We start from the raw sequence: 12928 nt of genomic DNA on the forward strand, positions 1-12928 counted from the left end.
AATAAAAGATGGCGGGAAAAATATTCACTTCACTGGCAGATTTTTCGATCGGATTTTGGAGGAGTTTTTGTGTGATTCAATCGCTGAAACTTCATGGGTAGTTGTGATATGTCCTAACCGAGCTGGTATGCGTGTTTGTTTCGATCAAATTTGAATGGATAACTTGCTTTAATCCAAACAGGGAGTTGGAGGAAAAACATGAGATTGCACGAGTTGTGAGGAATTTAAACGTGTACTGCACGTGCTTGGAAGAGTTGATCGATATTCTGGAGCGTGAAGAAGGTATAGAAGGAAAGAAATACGTATCCAGACGCGTGCATGAGAAGAAAAAGGGAAGAAAATATTCCCAAGAATATTTTCTTTGCTGCCGGAGTTATGAGGATTATTTGGAGTAATGGGGTGATATTCGAAGGTCTTTGTGGGTATATATAGGCTTCAGGTATCACATAGAAGAAAAACGGAGAGTTTGGGGTCGAGAGGAGAGCTCAGGAGGCGTTAATCAAGAGTTTTCAGAACTCTGTTTCTGCTGCTGCACCAAGAACACGAAGAACAAAAGACCACCAGAGGCAGTCGTTTATCAACAGTGACAACGATAGCCACACGAGGGTCGTAGAGATACAAGAACAACAGTTCTTTTTTATCGTTCTTTGTAACAGTGTTTTGCAACAATTATAAACGTTGCAAACACCCAATTTTCATCATTTTCTCCATTTCATCATTTGTACACCTACTTTGAGCAATGAAATCAACTTTTGAGCGTGTTTCCAACATCATGATGAGCTAAACCCAATCCTTGGGGATATGGTGGAACCCGTTGTTTCGGTAAAAGTAATATATTTCTATTAATTAATTACAACAACTCTATTATGATTTTTGCATTGAACTAAAAATTGTTTATATGATTTTGATTAGTTAGGTGTATTTTCTCTTGATAGAATATGCTTGCTTTAGGGTTTTGATATTCTAAGCTTGGATTAACATCTATTCTTTTGGAAATCTACATGTCTAGGCAATACTATTAGAATCAATTTGAATGTTGAGTTGCATAATTATTGTGTTATTAAATCACTAATATCAACTAACGGTGGAATCCTAGCCCTATTCTCTCCATAATTTTCACAACATCTTTTTAATTTAGTTCGCTATTTTTATTTATTAAAAAAAATCTAAAAATCCGCTTTCACAAGTCTTGAACGAATCATATTATTACAACAACTTTGAAAACAAATGAGTTATGTATCTCATTTAAACAAGTAGCGTGTTAACAAAGTTCTCTAGTGCTTAACAAGGCCCGAAGGTGTGTGTGACAATGATATACTGAGTTTCATGCAGAATTCTTGAGTTCATTCTAATGAATTCCTATGGCCTGGACACATTAGAGTATGTCATGCAAGTGGTAAGTAAAGGGAATCAAAAGATAAGAGAAGAAAAGTGTGATGTCCAATTTGTTGTTCCGAGGCGAGCTTGTCTGGAGCTGAGGCCAGAGGTGGTCTGGGTAATCCTTGGATTGTCAAATCCGGAGCTGCCCTGAACTTTATTGGTGCCATTCATGAGATAACTTCTGCATCACTGCGAGCTTTTGTGTGACGGGATGTGTTAAGTTAGGAGAAGTGTTCTCAGTTATCGCCTGACTAGGATGAATGCCCGATACGTGCTGGTCACAGATGTTTCTGGCTGGAATCCGAGCGGATTGTATGTGCCCCGACATGGTCTGACGCGAGTAGGTGCAGTTTGAAGTACTACTTCACTGCTGTCCGAGTTGATTGACCTGGGATATTTGTTCCGAGATAGCTTCCTTGGACGAACTGATGTTTCATGAGCAGACTACCATGGTTAACTCCAAGATGGTCGATAATAGCATTCTTCCGTGGTGATTAGGCTCAAGGGTCAATATACAATCATCATTTTTCTGCAACATCCAGTTGATTAAGTGAGTACCCCGAGCAAGAATTAACCCCGATTGCAGACTCGAAATCTAATCGACAAAAGTATTACTAACTACATGATTCATTTTCTCCAGAATTAGGCCAAAAAAGTGGGTACATAATGTTTTTGAAGTAATTTCCGGCAGGTTTTTACAATTGAACACAAAATACGATCGGACGATTCGCTAGCATTTGAATGATATACATATCACGATGAACGTATTCTTTATATGTGTTGTATTGAATGAATTTTAGTGTTTGAGGAAGGTGACACTTAGCTTTAATTTCCACTGGCAGGTGCCATGGCCTGTGTTTCGTTAAGTGACAGTTCTTGACGCTATATGTCAGCTTCGATCCCCTTTGGCCTTGGCAAACAAGTGATTAATGTTGCAGAAACTCGTGGCTATACCTGAGGTTGACATATTCCATTGGATAGCTGTTCCCTTCCAATTACATGATTCTAGAAGGTGTCGAGGTGTTGAGCGAATCTTGAGCCTTCCCGAGAAAATCACGTCCGAGATGGTGATTCATGGTGATCCGAAGAAGCATATGTGAGTCCGATTTGATCGTGTGTGCAGTTCTTCACCCACTGAGGGATAGTGATCAGAAGTTGGTGAGACCCGAGCTAAAGGTTGTACGAAGGAGTGCAGAAGAGATTTTGGTACGAGGAAGATGATCTAAAGTTTCATAACAGTATCTTCCGGAGCTGATTTTGCCGGAGGTTCAATATTCAACTAAAGAAATTTCATTTCCTTCATCATTTTCTGCAACAAGAAGTTAGGTAAGTGAACACCCAAGGTAAACCTAATCCAAATTGCATATTCAGCAGGCTAAACCTAATCCAGATCCGTGACCTCCAAAACCAGGCTAGAGTTTTATCACTTAATATCTTTAAAATAACTCATGGCAGGCGGGTTTTTACAATCATTAAACAAAATCCGGTTGGACCATTCACTAGCATTTGAATGTTTAAACTGTCGTGGGGAATGAACTCGGATGTTATACGAGCTGTAATGAGCTAAGTGTTTGAGAGCGATGGTACTTAGCTTTCATTCCCGATAGTTAGGCATAGGTATCAGTCGCGCACTGGCGGGATACGTGGTGGGACGCTAGTGGTGGTTTGGTAGAAGAGGACCGTTTCGACTCTACGAAAAAATATACCAGTACCTAGGAACCCATCTTATCACCTAAAGCTCGCGTGTACTTCCAGTATCATTTTCATTTCAATTGATGTACCTGCAACTTACGATTCGGGTGAGCAAGGATTGTAAAGATCAAATAACCCCTTTTAATGACATTGTTATGGATACTCTGGTTAAGATATCATTTTACCACTACAGGAATATCATGATAATTGATGCGATTCCAATAAGTGATGCGTTCAAATAAATTGATCTTACACATAAGAATTAAGCATTTCGACAATTTAAATGGCTATCGTGACAGTCTAAGTATAAATGGTTACAGTAACAATCCCAATATCTATACTGATGTCTTTTTAAGGAGTCACATGCAATTCCAGGTTCAATCATGTCCTAACGAGACTACATAAATGAAATGCCCGGGTTCACAGCGAATAATCATAGATCAAAAGTGGATGGTCTCTTCCCAAACTTTATAGCGAGACGTCACCTTCCCCCAAAATATCTCCCATATTTTCCATTCAGCACAATTTCACGGTGACCAGATATTATGTCAAGCTTGGAAACTTGTAATTCGTAGCTACATGTAGTAAAAGCAATTCATATCTACCTGCCAAACGTCTCGAATTTACTTTCTCAAATATTGAAACAAGACTATTCATGCTTTCTTAGGGAGGTTGCACTTGACTAGGCCAATCATTATTATACCAGGCTACTTGGGAAAGATTTTAGAAAGCATTTATCAAAATAACTCGCAGAATGAGGATTAAGGAGTTAAGAATGTTCCCTATTATAGATGAATGTCCCGATAGAGGTGTGCTATTCTGGGACGAGCCGACTCAATTTTCCCGAGCCGAGTTCCCGAAGCGAGTCAATTGTAATCTTCTTGAGTGGATCAATCCGAGTTGAACTGAAGTGATTGCCTTGTCCGATATGGTTCATCTTTCCTGATATAAAATGAACTGACCCGAGCTAAGCTTTGCAAACAAATGGAACTGGCCGATGTAGCTAGCTCCGATATGTTGCCTGGTATGTGTCCCGATCTGTCTTGGCACGAGACGATTTTGATCCGAGCGGGTTGACTGATTCCTCCCGATATGGAATTACATCGATCCGAGTAGGTTAACTAAATTGTTGTTATTATGCTACAAACAGACTTGGAGATGATCATTAATTGGAGCTGCGCCGATGAACCCAGAAATGGCCAGACCCGGAATAGATGCTATGAATCGACATGGTTAAAACAACCAAAGTTTGATCGATATGCAACGTTTGGTCCCGATGATGATCTCTTCCGAAGCTAAATGTTGTGACCCGATTAAACTGATTGTGATTCCACGAATTTTAATCACTTAAAAAATCAAATTCGATGAAGTCATGTACTTGACTCTTGTGACCGAGCCCGAGATGTATTTTACAGAAGTATCCGAACCCGATGTTGATTGCATTCATCCGAGGTGAAAATTGACGAGATGGTAGGCGAATCTATTGTAAGTGCACTGCTTGAATAAATTGATCAGAGCTTGGTCCTACTGTGTGACAGTTTGTCTTGTGAAGATTTCCTTTGAAATTTAGTTGATGAATCCCGATTAAGTTGATGGTGTTTCCACAAATCTCATCTTCCTGTAACTCCCGATGGCGAAGGTTTGAGGTGAAATGAAATCCACATCGCGACAAGGAAAGTCAGCTGTAAGATTCCCCCTCAAATGTCAGCATCATTCACCATTCCAATTATCATCACAGCAGCCAATCAATTCGGTGAATAGCCAAGAAGAGTAGGTATATCATTCAAGACAGAAAAATCCCAAAATCAACTATAGATTTCGTTATTCAAAGTTTTCAAAATCGCTTAATTGGGTTTGTAAAACAAGATATGTTGATAAAAAATCTCCCATCAAAAACAGAATTCGAGTAAAAGTTTCGATAAAACATCCAATTTTTGCTCAAAAATAAAACCCTAATTTTCATAAAAAGTTTTCTGAAAATCTTAATACTTCAAACTTTCAAATCTCAATGTTTAAGAACAAGATAGAAGAGAAGATCATGAATAAGGTTAGTCATGTTTATACTTGTTATTCAGTGACGATTTCTTCTTTTCTTTTGTGTCAAAGTTCTCTAGTTTCGCATATTGCATTTCCAATCTTTTCTCCTCTCAGTTTTGTTGCCTGTTTGTTGTCTGAAGATAGCTTTCTTTTGATAAGGCCCATATTTACCCTTCACACTTCAAACACTCGGATAATCGGTAGATCGGTACTAACTTCACTGGAACTACTACTTACAAGCTAAAAACTATAGATTTGGTGACTCTCAGTCCCCTTAGTCGGCGCCAAAATGTAGTTGCTAAAAATCTAACAACCACACCCAAAGAGATCTAATACCTAAGATGGAGATCTACTAATAAGTAATAGATGAAGTGCATCAAAGTAAACATGAACACAAGATTTTTTACGTGGTTCGACCATTAATGAAGCCTACATCCATGGGATTTCACTTTGATCGGAGTGTTACATGAAGATCCATTAATGGAAGAAGTGTTACAAACTCAAGAGATCTCTCTCTCTCTCTAGTTGTTGGAGGAGGAAGAAGTCCCCCTTAATACATCTCTCTCTTTCCCTTATAAAGGGTAAGGATATACATCAAGTTACAATACTTCCCATAGGACTGACTAGATAGGATAAGAACTAGAAAAGAGATACCTATTCCTATACATGGATGTATCCAACTAAGTTACTCCCGCTCTAATCTTTGAACACGTGTTCCTTAGATATTTTTCCACTACAAGAACATTTTAGCAGTTGTGGCAGTAATACTCATCTCTTATTCATGATTATTAGGTGTATGTCTATTAGCTACATAGATGAATTTTAATGAATTTATTTGTATCAGTATGTTGATATTTCCCATTTAGAACCAATATTGCACCGATATTTAAAACTGAAATCTCCCCGATACAATGTTATACCAGTGTACCGATTCTCAACCGAGATAAACCGGTATCCGATATTAACTACATTGGTTAGTACTTAGTTTAGAGCACAAACTCCTCCAGATGGTTCCTATAGCGATAGGCCTCAAGCCCCCAACTGGTTTAAGAAGTGGATTTAGTGGGGCGCTAGTAATATACTCTTCAAGAACTAAAGGGAAATTACCGGCCAACCAAAGGTTCACTACACCTGTAATATATTGTAGTAGCTCTTCGGAAATAACAGATGCAATTCCACTTGGGGAATCCACTAGGTGTTGATCCCTGAGGCCATCTCATCCACAAAAGGTTCCCTTGGGGAAGCTTTGCACTCCAGATAAAAAAGCCTTAGAATCTATGAATAATGCCAATGCTAAGACATCATATGCAAGAATAAAGGAAGGTCATGAATCGATATGTTTCAACATGATTTCATGTAGTGTATCTAGAGTGGAGGGAGCAACTCCATATGAGGATATAACTCGTATAACCGATATGTAATGCCTATTGCTTAGCTTCTCACTATAGGCTTGCAGGTTGGTCGTTTCTTAATTTCTTCTTCTTCTTCTTATTGAGAGGTTTGGATCTGTCATTCCTCTTAGAAAGTTGAAGCAATTTGTGTGTCATATTGACAAAACCGTTTGTATGTTTCCGATATACCAATGCTTGACTGATAACAACAATCTGAAGTTTCTTTCTTGTACCCTAACATTCTTCTGCGTTGCATTTCGGTATGTAGAGATTCAAGGTGTAGAAAAGAAGCAGAAGGAGACGAAGCGAAGCAGTCAAATTCTTAGAGCTAGCAATCACAGTATCTACTATGCCAAAATGGTCGGCCATTTGACTAAGATGGTCGTCCCCTCAAGTATTCTCTACTTATATAGTTTGGAAATCTATTGGAAAAAATAATATGCAAAAATAATAACTAATATAAGGATGGTCGTGCACAATTACCAAGGTGGTCGTTCGCATTCCCAAGGTGGTAGGCTACTATGATAAGGTAATCAGCCACTATGACCAAGATCGTTGGTCCTTAGGTATTCTCTACTTTTAGAGTTTGGAAAATTATTGAAAAACGTAATATGTAAGAATAATAACTAACTTAAGAATGGTTGTCCACAATAACCAAGGTGGTCGGTCACATTCCAAGGATTGACCGACCACTATAACCAAGATGGTCGTCCCTCAGTTATTCTCTACTTATAAAGGTTTGAAACCTATTAGAAAAAGTAATATGCAAGAATAATAACTAATATAAGGATGGTCGTCCATAATTACCAAGGTGGCCGGCTGCTATGCCAAAATGGTCGGCCACTGTGACTAGGATGGTAGTCCCTCTAGTATTCTCTTTTTATAAAGTTTGGAAACCTATTGGAAAAATTAATATAAAATAATACTAACTAATATTAGGATGGTCATCCACAACTACCAATGTGACCGTTGACATTCCCGAGTATGCCAAGGTGGCCGACCATTATGACCAAGATGGTCGTACCTCAAATGTTCTCTACTCTTAGAGTTTCGAAACCTAATAAAAAAAGTAAGCAAGAATAATAATTTATATAAGGATGGTCGTGATGTAGTTTTAATTGTTGTAGAAAAAGTGGTAATAAGATTCGTTCAACTCGAACTTGTGAAGGGTTTTCGAAAATTAAATAAAGTTGTTTCAAAGATAATAAGAAAATACCGAGACCCTGGATTCCACCATTAACCAATTAAGTGATAAATTCTAATCAATATTCATGCAATTCTGTCTTTTAAAGTGATCTAATATTTTGCCTCTAATAGATTTTTGAAGTAATAGTTGTAATCACAAAGCATGAAACATCAAAAGTTTTAGAACCAAGCATGCTCCATCAAAACGATTCACAACTACTCAATAAAAATCAAATTTCTTTAACCACTCTATGCAAATAATCATGTAAAATAATTGCAATAAATAATTAAATAGAATTTACCGCTTTTAATGGAACAATGGCTTCCTCCGTTGCCTCGGCTAAGGGGTTTAGATCCTCATATCAAAAACAGGCTCAAAAGAATAAATCATGGCTCAAAAGTTGTTTTTATTGAAGAGATGATATGATTCAGTGAATATGCAACGACGTACTGGCGTTACAGAGTTCACTGTTACAGGAGGTGTGGCTAACTGAAGATAAATGTGGCTGTTCAGCTGTTACAGAGAGAATACTGTAGCATTGTTGCGAATTTGAGACGTTTTTCTTCGTTGCAACGCTTGTTCTTCAGCAGCAGCAGCAGCAGAGACATGCTTCCTGTAATCTCCGATTCTCTCCTCCTGAGCTCTCCTATCGACCCCAAACTCTCGAAACCCCTTCTTGAGACCCTAGGAAACCTATTTATACACCACAGGGCGATTAAATCTCTCCCAAATCGCTTCAAAATCTCTTCTTTCCTTCCTTGGCAGTCACGGCAATAATTCCTTCCAGAAATTGTTTTACGCGTTTCTGAGATTTTTCACTTATCTCAAACTCTTCCTTAGATATATATGTATCTTTAGAAAGAGTTTCTTGCATTTAATCTCTCTGAATGTCCAAAAACAAACTCGACAGGGACCGTGTTTCCTTTTTTACTCTGTTTCCTTTTTCCGACAATTCCAGCCCAATTCGATCGATCCAAACGCATGTATTAAACCTGTTTTCTCTATCAAGTCCAGCCCAATCGATTTCCAGTGTTGAATCACCCTGAAACTCGTTCAAATCTTCAATCCAAAATCAACAGCGTCTGCATGTATTTTTCCCGCCAAAAACCGTTTTAAACGTGAAGAAGAAGGGTGTCCCCCTATCCAAAGCAAGATTCCGAATAGAAAATGTCCTCCCAGGTGCCTTTAACAACTTTTCGATCCAATTTCGCCGCAAAAGTTTATTTCTCCAAAAACACCAACAAAGAGATAAAATACTGAAATAAGTACAAAAATGGGTACTAACAATATACACAATAAATATGAAAATAGACACATAAATGCGTCTATCAAATACCCCACACTTATTATTTTCTAGTCCCGAGCAAATCAAAACTACAAAATAAAATCTTAACTCACTGTCGCAGGCATTGTCGATTGCATTTAGCGTACGCAATAAGCCTTTAAACCCCTAGGTGGCCCTAGTGGCGGAGTGTTGTCTCCGGAGGGCTTACAAGAGATATACCTACAAAACCTTTACTACTACAGACCCTAGCTATCTACAACGAACCTTGGAAGGCACTAAAGAATCTCCTTGGTTGGCATACTTATTGACTACAGGAGGAAGTACCCTGATGCGAAATTTCAATTGTTGTACACGAGTTTGCACTCAAGCATACTAAAATTCATATAAAGTGACAGAGATCTACTCAAATAGTTGCACTATGGACATCATATTCGGAGTCAAAACTAATCACATGGATAGATCAAGAAGATGGATATAGAAAAACATAGATGGTTTTGATGTTTACTAAGTGAACGGCGTTTCCCATATCTGTCTGAAGGCCTCTGCAAAAATGAACCTATCCTAATGGATTGAGATATTAGTCTGACTAATATCAACACACTGGCATATACAAGGGAACCAGTGGTCGATAACCTAACTCTAGGTCAACACAACTGGCATATACAAGGGTACCAGTGGTCGACTTTATTGAATTTATTCCTTTTGGTCAAATGGTCTGGTCTCAATTTTTTTATTTTTTTTTTTTCATAATAATTTTTTTTTTCAACCTTTTGGTAACTACCATTTTTTTTTATCTTTCTCAATCACTCTAATTCACCCTAGCATTGGTAACAACTTGAATCGTGGGCCCCACCTATCACTTAGAGAAACATAGTTTAAAAACAAAATAAAATAAAAATAGAAGTGAAAAGGACTCAACGAGATATGGTGAAACTATCATGTTATTTATAACACCTGAGCTCTGTGCTTTTATGAATAGACTCTTTAGATGTTTCCATCTAATCAGATTGGTTCCTCAACTCCTACAACCAAAATGCTTCCATCCACTTAGGTTGGTTAGTGCCATCCTTAATAAACATAAATTTCTAGGCTCTGGAATTTATTAATGCAACTAAAAGGTTTCTCCCCTACCCCCAAACTTAAATCTAACATTGTCCTCAATGTTCTAAAGATAAAATTAAAAGCATGAACAAGGAGAAACTGTTACCATTTGAAGTAAAAGAGTTAAGGAAAGATATTACCGAGTTGCATGAGATTGGGTTACCTCCCAAGAAGTGCTAAGTTTAATGTCTTCAGCCAGACATCAAGTTTCATAAAATGGATAGTTACCTTTCAAATCATATATCAGTAGTCGAAATAACTGTGGGTCATCAAAACCAAATAAAACTGCCACTAATATGAAACAACTGCACAGGATCAGAAAAAATAACATAAGGAGCACAACCTCATTGAAAGTTTCTTATAAGACAACTAGATTGGGCTTCATATGAGTGCCTTGAAAAATAGATTCATCCGAAAAACGGGACTTTAATAGCTGGATTTCCTCCTGGATAGTATCAGGAGGATCGGGTTGAGGAGTCTGAATAGACTCAAGTGATACCTCATATGCAGTAGGCTCGAGTCCCAAGTTAGGGACTTCTATTTGACGATCACTACCCCCAAACTTAGAATTTTGGGTGTCTCTAAATAGACTAGTCACAATATTCCTAACTTCTAGACCATCAGGTTCCTGAAAAAGGTCAATTGCTTTCTCTGAGTTATAATCAGGTGGTTCATCCTCTAAATTATTTTGAGGTATACTAGCTGTAGGACTTATATGTTTCATATCCGGTATGGTCAACCCTAGAGTTTCTTTATTGTCTTGAAGCACGATTTCTGGCCTGCTGTCCTGATCGGATGCTATAATTACAAGCAAAGTCTTAGAAGGCCCTAAGAATGCAGATTTAAGGTCCAACTTAGGAGGCTCTTCTAAACAAGGGATTAAGGTAGACTCAAAAGCTTGTAATGGTTCGAACCTAGCTTTCCATTTATCAGTATCTAACATAGGAACAGAATCCAACATAGCATTCACTTGTTCAATGTTGTTATCTTCGTCGAAATCCATGTGAAAGTGGGCTAGACAACTCTCTAATGGATCTTCCGATGCGATATTTGGTAATGACTCCTGAACTAAGGTTCCTATCATGTTCACCTCTTCAATGCACGTGTCATCTAGCTCAGAATGTAGCTTATTGACATTAAAAATATTTAACTCAATAGTCATATTACCAAAAGATAGATTCATAATACCATTTCGACAGTTTATGATCGCACTAGACGTAGCTAAAAATGGGCGACCTAAAATCACAGGTATCTGGTTCTCTGGGTCAGGGACAGGTTGGGTATCTAAGACCACGAAATCCACAGGATAAATAAACTTGTCGACCTCAATAAGAACATCCTCGATAATACCTCGAGGAATTTTGACAGACCTATCAGCTAACTGCAGTGTTATCTGAGTAGGTTTCATTTCACCAAGACCTAGCTGTAAGTACACATGGTACGGCAATAAGTTCACACTGGCTCCTAAGTCAAGTAAATCTCTTTCTACCCGGTGTTTACCTATTGTGCAAGCAATGGTTGGGGAACCTGGGTCTTTGTACTTTTGAGTGGTAGTGTTCTGAATGATTGAACTTACATGACTAGCTAAAAAGGCTTTCTTATGGACGCTAAGTTTTCGCTTTCGCGTACACATATCCTTAAGGAACTTGGCATAAGCAGGAATTTGCATAATTGCATCTAATAAAGGAAGGTTTATGGTAACTTGCTTAAAAACCTCCAATATGTCATTAAAGTTCGATTCCTTCTTTGTTGATGCTAATAGTTGGGGAAATGGGGCTCTAGGCACAGGATCAGACCTCTCAGGAACCAAGTCAGCATCATTGGAAATTTTATCAGTCCCCTCAGTTAGCGGTCCTGAGGGATGAGATCCTGAGGGGTGGACTACAGTATGTTAACTATTGGTCATGTTTACCTGATTGTCTACTACTCTATCACTCCTAAGGGTTCTAATAGCATTCAACTGATTCGATGGTTTTGCACCTACTTCATGAGCTCCTCTAGGGTTGGGTTGAGTTTGACTATGAAACTTACCTCTTTCTCTTAAAGACTCATTTATATGACTAACCTGGGTTTTCAACTCGGAAATAGCCTGAGAGTTAGCCTGACCTATTCTCTTATTTTCTTCTATACCTTGAGCAACAGATTGCTGAAACTGCATAGTGTTACGAGTTAACAAAGCAAGAGACTCTTATAAACTCATAATCTTCTTATCCGGAGGGTTCTGAAACTGTGCTGGGGCTGAAGGATTCTTAGTATAGCCAAAACCTGGGGGAGCTTGAGAGTTACTAGACTGACCTTGATTCTGGCCCTTAGACCAAGAAAGGTTGGGATGGTTTCTCCAACCAGGATTATAGGTTTCTGAATATGGGTCAAACTTCTGACGGTTATCAAACCTAGTGTTATTATAGAGAGCATTGACTTGCTCTTCAACAGTATTGCCTTCCCAAAAAGGCTATATTCTACCACTAGTATGACCCACTTCTAAAGATTCTAACCTTTTTGCTATAACAGCAATTTTGACATCTGATTCGTAGCTTTCTTCTACCCTATTAACGTTTCCTCTGCCTAGAAGAATTGTTTTCTGGGGTACCCTATTACTTTCCCATTGTTGGGTCTTTTCGGCGATTTCATGCAAGTATGTCATCGCATTATCAACTGTTTGGTTTTCAAACCCACCTGTACACATGGACTCTACTGTAGTTGTGGTGGGATAATCTAAACCCTCATAAAGGATCTGAACTAACCTAACCTTTTCTAAACCATGATGAGGACATTGGGCTAATAAATCATTGAACCTTTCCAAATACCTATACAAAGATTCTCCCTCCTGTTGTGTAAACGTGCAGATTTGCGTCC

General features: G+C 38.4%; 1 pseudogene; it reads left to right on the forward strand.

Moving 5' to 3' along the window:
• The first annotated feature begins 12828 nt into the window (after positions 1 to 12828).
• On the forward strand, positions 12829 to 12928 carry LOC113354631 (annotated as a pseudogene).

The sequence above is a fragment of the Papaver somniferum genome, chromosome 2, assembly GCF_003573695.1.
Source record: "Papaver somniferum cultivar HN1 chromosome 2, ASM357369v1, whole genome shotgun sequence".
In the NCBI taxonomy this organism is placed as follows: domain Eukaryota; kingdom Viridiplantae; phylum Streptophyta; class Magnoliopsida; order Ranunculales; family Papaveraceae; genus Papaver; species Papaver somniferum.